This window comes from Stigmatopora argus, chromosome 1, assembly GCF_051989625.1.
Source record: "Stigmatopora argus isolate UIUO_Sarg chromosome 1, RoL_Sarg_1.0, whole genome shotgun sequence".
NCBI lineage: Eukaryota > Metazoa > Chordata > Actinopteri > Syngnathiformes > Syngnathidae > Stigmatopora > Stigmatopora argus.
Genome location: NC_135387.1, coordinates 11,771,486 through 11,778,604, shown reverse-complemented (window position 1 = coordinate 11,778,604; position 7,119 = coordinate 11,771,486).

Here is a 7,119-nt window from a genome sequence, read left to right as displayed (position 1 = left end):
TTTTCTGCTAGGAGCTGGATGGGGAGCGAGAAGGCTGTATGAGGTTGCCGGGGTTGAATGCCCATGTCAAACTCCCCTCCTTTTCTCCCGCCGCTCGCCCCTTCTCCTCTCTCCCCTTTCATCTGCCTGATTCTGGAGGGACCTTCTGTTTGTCAGCCAGGCAGTGGACCATTATCCTCCCACTCCACCTCTTCCCGTTGCTTTCCCCTTTCTTATACATTTCGCTTTCGGCTTCCTCACTGTGCTCAGCTCTGTGAAGGAGTCCCTCAATATGAGCCCCGACAGATCAAATCAATACTGACTGCACATTGACAATAATACACTGATTAAGATGACTTGAGTTGATTTTAATTCTTCACTGCCAATTGTAGCTATCATAGATGTGATGTATTAACTGTAACATTTATTACTATTGCAGCTGCGATTAGACACGCACAAGAAATGATGTTTTAACTGACTGTAAAATTGCTTTACAGAATTCTTATCATTGTGGTTGTACGTCACTGTGTCATATTGAAGGCCACGTCTAATATTTTGACTGTACCTAAATAATCGGGAAAACCAAATTCAACATAACAACGCATTTAGTACACACTAAAATCCTGCAAATGAAAAATCCAAATGAATCAAAGTTTAGCAACATTTATTTATACAGATCTTTTATCATTAAATTCCTAAGTTGTGCCTTATGTTATGACGTGTTGTGTATGTTTGACAACATTAAATCAACAGAACAATTATGGAAACTAGAAATATATTCAATTGGGTCATCAGTACAGAAATGCTTCATTACTTTTTGAAAATTTGGCAGACACAATTTTCTTGTTGATCGAGAGGATGTAGGTAATCAATCTCGGTAGATGATGGGCTTCAGTTATACGTTGAACTGAAAGTTTGACTTTCCACTCATAATTTGAGTTCTTCATCCAAAGAATTTGGATGCAGTTTGAGCAACATCATCCCTAAATCTATTTCACTCAATTTGACTTCCTTTTATGCTGCCTTTTCTACTTGTGCCTCTATTGCCACTCCACGTGTGCTCAGATTATGGGAAGAAAGTTGGTTGCTATTGATTTCTTTGAGAGGACAAGTTTGAGTTCACTTGTCCGTGTTTGTGTCCGACTCGGTGCCATCTGCTGCTTTTGGCCTCAGGGGGAAAGACAACATCAGAAAGAAATGGAAAGGAGATGACTATCTGTAACACACATACTCTAGACTTGCTATGTCTTTATGATGTCATTGTTTGGGTTTTGGACGCACCATGAGGCAGCCAGTCCACTGGTGCACTGCTGAGATGCCTGAGCAGATAGCAGTGAATATAGCAAAGAAAGATGTGATTCGAAGAGACGAGGTGTCCGCTCGAACAATCGATTCCTAACGGTCAGGGCAGCAGGATCGGAAACTGCCGGAAACCAGAGGGAATAATAGAAAGTAGTAGCAAAACAGAAGCAAACTGAGCACAAACATTTTCTTGAAGAAAAGTCTTGGCAATATTTCCCCAAGTGTCCTTCTTTTGAGTCTGTGTGACCTCATTTGTATGCACTTAGTCTTCAAGGCAGCTGTCACCAAAACAACTGTCACATAACATTATCACACGTCTGTTATCATTATCACACGTGCTTGACTTGCAAACACATGTTGGAAAATACTTGCTGAAAATGTGCAAAAACAAAGACCGTTTCGATTTGCTTAAAATTTTTGAGTGGGTGGAGGGGCCCAAAACAGCTCATTCATTAACAGCTACCCAGCTATGCTTACACCCTGACCCAGATCACCTCTTAGACTGCCTCAGTTTCGTCTTTGGGTGCACTTTACACTTGTTAGAGTTGACCGAATTGGAGTTAATAACTAGCCTCCAGCCCACAGTCAGCTGGCATAGGCTCCAGCACCCCGCCGCGACCCTTGTGAGGATGAGCGATTCAGAAAATGAAGGAATCAACTAAAACAAAAATGTCATATGTCATTTTGGTGATTGATATGCATTTAAAATAAGACTGTTTTTAAAATTCAACTAACTGATATAATAATTTATGTTTACACAACTAAGAAAAAAAACCACAAAAAACTTATACTAATATATCTTTTTTTTTCTCATCTGTATCAATTCAAGCCTCAAACAAAACAAACAAACAAAAGCCTCATCTTTACATTTTCACGAAGGTGATGTTTGGGAAGCTAATTAATTGGTCCGTTCAAATGAGAAGGGAAAAAGGAAAACAGCCGAAGTAGTTGTTAACTAGGAGCTATTTTACTACACAATATTGACTGTACATTTATACAAAAACCAACAAAACTCAATAAAGCAAATATTTTGGAACAAATTAAAAAAATAACAAATTACAAACAAATTAAAAGTCATGGAATTGCAAAATCTAAATTAAATACAAAATAAAAGCTGACTAAAATAAAAAAAAATCTCTGGCCCTAAAGAGAGAGAGAAATAGAAGACATAGCTACAGTATTTTTTACAGGAACCTGAAGGATTTTGCCTTCACTTCATATATGAAGCGTCAATGGCAGTGCACTGCATTGTTTTCCGGGACACATGACCCCACCTGGCTTATTTTCCACAAGCAGAGGATACGTAAGCATCAAATTATAGCACAAACAAACGCCTATCCTTGCCTGCAGCTGTTTATCCACCTTTCAGTGCTTGTCACTTTTCATTGTTTTCAACTGTCTTCCTGTCTGACCCGTGTCCTCTCTTGAAAGATGCATGCGGATACCTGGGAGTCGCCTCCTTCATTTTCTGATCAACACGCCATGATTCAATGTATGATCGGATTGCTTGAGACTTCTGTCCATTAGTTTAGAGACACAAGTCTCTATTTAATATGAGAACAAATTTATTTCATGCAACCAAACGCAAATATCACAAAAACATACTGAAGTAATCATATTGTCCCAATTTACCCACATATTTACTTCTGTATGAATGGCAATAATTTAATGATATGCCTTGTGGTATGCATTTCTTCTAAAAAAAATTTAAAAAACTTCTTTTTGACAATGAAGTACAGTAATTACTCGAATATCACGATTAATGTGGAGAAGACATGGTATTATAATTGAGAAACCGCGAAGTGGGGTCACCCCTATTTAAAAAATAAATAAATAAATAAATTTCTTCAGTGCTGAGTCCTACTAGCAAGCGGAAGACAGGGAATTGCTTCCACTTGCGAATTTCAGCGTGGATTTTCACATAAAAAAATACAAAATGAAAAAAATTAAAACATTTAAAAAATGTCCCCAGAAAAAAATCCACGAGGTAGTGAAGCCGTGGAAGTTGAACCGCAAAATGGCGACGGATTACTGTATTGGTTTTGGACCAATTAGCCCAGAAAAAATTCTTAGGTCTTCCTGAAATCTCTGCAGTGGTGGGGCTGATGCCAATGTTTTGAAAACTTTTCATATTTATCTATATATATTTAGAATAGAATCCCATTTATTCAGTTTTGACTACGCAAATGATATTTTCCAATACAGTCATCCTCATTTCAGATATCTGCAATGTCACTTTGCCTGGAACAAATGCCTTTTTTAAAACTTGAAATTTAAAATGTATATACAGATATCCATGAATTGAGATATTTGCAACTCAACTGGCTCTACCTCCAGTTTCCAATAACTACAATTCAATTCTGACCTATTCTAATCCTAGTTCAAGTTAGTCAATCTTTAATTGGCTTCATGTCTACCTAATTACATTATGGATGTTTGAAAATGAAAACTTCTACCACTAAAAAGATGTTATTCCATTCTTTTCAGTAGGCTGAGGTAGAAGAAAGTGGAGGGAGGCGGGGGGTGCTGGCGTTGTCTCCCTCCGTTTACGTCCATCATGTGTCATGATCGCTCTTAGCTTTCATGTTGCGTTTGGCTGCTTCTCCTGCTCCAGTGTCTCCATTTCCTCACAGAAGATCAGTGTCCATCAAAGGCAGGAGATGCTCTCGCCCCCAGATCTACATTTCATTTCAGTTCAACATCGCCAGGTCCGGTGTACTCCGGCCCGCACCTCATTGTGACGGGCTTCTCAGCGGACACCCCACCACCCCATGTGCGGCCCTGCGTGCTCGACAGGCAGCTGTCTGTCCTGATAAAGCAGGAGAGGACACAGAATGTACTTGGAGTTGACATCACTGCTTGCTTTTCACACAACTTGGAAACATCTTGACTTTATCACTTCTTGTGTAAAAACTCACGCCAAGTCCAATAGAGGGAAAAAATACTAAATAAAACTTTTTATCAGGGCAGCCCTGTGGCAAAGTAGCTAATGCGTAGGCCTCCCAGTTCTGGGCTCGAATGTTTGTTCCCAGGTCGGTCCTCTCTGTGTGGAGTTTGCATGTTCTCCCTGGGTTTTCTCCGGGTACTCTGATTTCCTCCCACATTGGTTGAACATTCTAAATTGCCCTAGGTAAGAGTGTGAGCATGAATGGTTGTACACCTCTTGGTACCCTGCAATTGGCTGCCCACCGATTCAGGGTGTCCCCACCCGGTGCCTGTGGTTAGCTGGGATACGCTCCAGCACCCCCCATGACCCATGTGAGGATGAGCGGTTTAGAAAATGAATGCAGACTTTTTATCCCATCGGACATATCATCAATAGCAATCACAACATGGTCCATTTCTTTGATTCAATTAATAACCATGGACCTAAAATGAACTATTGATTTTAAGATGAGTCACCTAGTAACCACATTTTAGCAAGAGGTGTAATGATATATATTGATTTTGATCAACATACCGTCTGGTTAAAGCACAATTAAAGCAGAATCAATCACAACGCAAAACATCCATCATTTTAATCTTTTAGATATGCTGTTTTGTTATAAAGAATGCTTTTCATGCAAATGTGTGAAATGTTATTAAAACAAAACTTTCAAAAATTATTGTTTGTAAATTAATGTATTGTTTTTTCTCCTGTTTTAAATGGAAGTGTAACTGATTGTGTCAATATGTACATAATGTTCTATTAAATTGATTGACGGCCCCTCGAATCGCATCAATCGCATTGTCGTTATACGATCCATGAATATTATTACGTTCTCCACAGAAGTGGTATCACTCATCTTGAAATTGATGTGTTACACTCTACTTTAATGTACCTAAGTTGTCACATTAAAATGTGAAACCTCATAAAATGAGACTTATAGTTGTAAAACAGGAAACCTATTCACATAATAACTTAACACGTTTTCAAATCTTGTGTGTCAACAATACAGTTCCACAGAAAAAATACACAAACATGTTGACTTGATTTGTTACATGTGACTATTCCCAGGCCTGTTTATGTTATGTTTGAGTAACTTTGTCTGCTGGGGGCAAACTTCGGAGGCTAATATTGTCTAAACAGTTTGAAAAGCACGAGAAGTCAAACCTGTTTGCTTACCACGGGAAAGAAAATGTCAGTCACAGAGGCCCAAACCAGGCCAGCATCTGATGAAGACAAATGTGCAAACACATGTTGGCAGAATTGCTTTTTTGGTGGAGTGTGATCGGCCACACTCAACAGGGTGGAACCACGACTTGTGATTGATAGTTTTTTACACTGTCCATGGACCACCACTGTCTGCTGCCTCCCATGACTGCCATTACCAAAGATGTCCATTAGAATCCCCCCGCCCCCTCCTCCTCTTCCTGCCCTCAATAGGAGACGAGCAGAAGAGACGAATGAGACGAGTTGCGGCGAAAGCTTCCAAGAGATACTCTTGTTATTCAAACTGCGTTGTCTACAAAAGCAGGATATAAAGGACGAGAAAAGGCAAAAAAGACACTGCAGATGATATGATAAAGGTCAAAAGAAATCATTGTAGAAGCTCAAGGGCCTCGAACAATACAGACTGAAAAGGGATTCTTCCCATAGGGAACAGATGACTTCATCACAATGTATGAAATGCATTCATTTCCAAAGTTATAAAAGAAATGGCTGTCGCTCTGATTGTCAAAGCAAAACATACAGTATTTTAATTCAACACTTCCACTGATAGCGATGCACGTTCATTTGAAATAGTGGCGGGGCATGCAGATGTCAGCAATCATTTGCTACGAGTGCAAAAAGATTGGCGTCGGTGGCAGTGAATGTGTTAAAGAGATAAAGGGGATCCACGTTATGTCATGTTTGTAAAAAAAAATAAGAGTTGATAATCTGACCATTGGGGAAAAAATATTTGGCCTTTAGTTTGAGCTATTGCTACTTGAACAAAATTTGGTTAATTTGTCTTTTTTTAACGGTAGACGAGTGGTTAGCGCCTTGGCTTCACCGTCCTGGGGTTGACGGTTCGATCCCACTGTGTGGAGTTTGCATGTTCTTCCTGGGCTTGCGTGGGTTTTTTCCGGGTGCTCCGGTTTCCTCCCACATTCCAAAAACATTGCATGGTAGGCTGATCGAGCACTCTAAATTGCCCCTAGCTATGATTGGTTGTCCGTCTCCTTGTGCCCAGCGATTGTCTGGCTACCCATTCAGGGTGTCTCCCACCTGGTGCTCAGAGTTAGCTGAGATAGGCACCAGCACCCCCCGCGACCCTTGTGAGGACATTAAGGCCGAGTGTATCCAAATCAGTGACCACCAAAAGCTCTTACTATGAGAGTTCTACTATAGTACCTCCTAGTGGAAGACTCAAACCACTTTTAAACGCTTAAATGTGCCTGAAAAATATTGAACAATTACCCTGATTTTCAGAATATAAGACGCGCTTGACTATAAGACGCAGGCCTCTACATTACGCTATGGAATATTTACACCAAGAGACATGCAGCTTTTTAGGAATGTAATGAATTAGATGCAATGAATCACAGGGTTCAAATTAAGCAAAAATGTAGTGGTTTGCAGTCCATAAATTACAGATAATGATCATTTTAACCCATTTATTGCTATGATGACAATAGACTTCCAGTCCAACCCATTTGAACTAGAATGAATGATCACTGCCAGCCCTCCCAGTTCAAATGGGTAATATGTCCACGGCAGCAAATTACTTCATTATCTTTATTTAATCCTTGCAATTCTCGTTTTACAATAGAAAACAATGCATTAAATTCTGCGAACTAAGGCATTATGAAGGAAGGCATTTTTGCCTGAGATGTGAAACTCAAGTGGTGGTTCAAGTGACTTATCAATCAAGG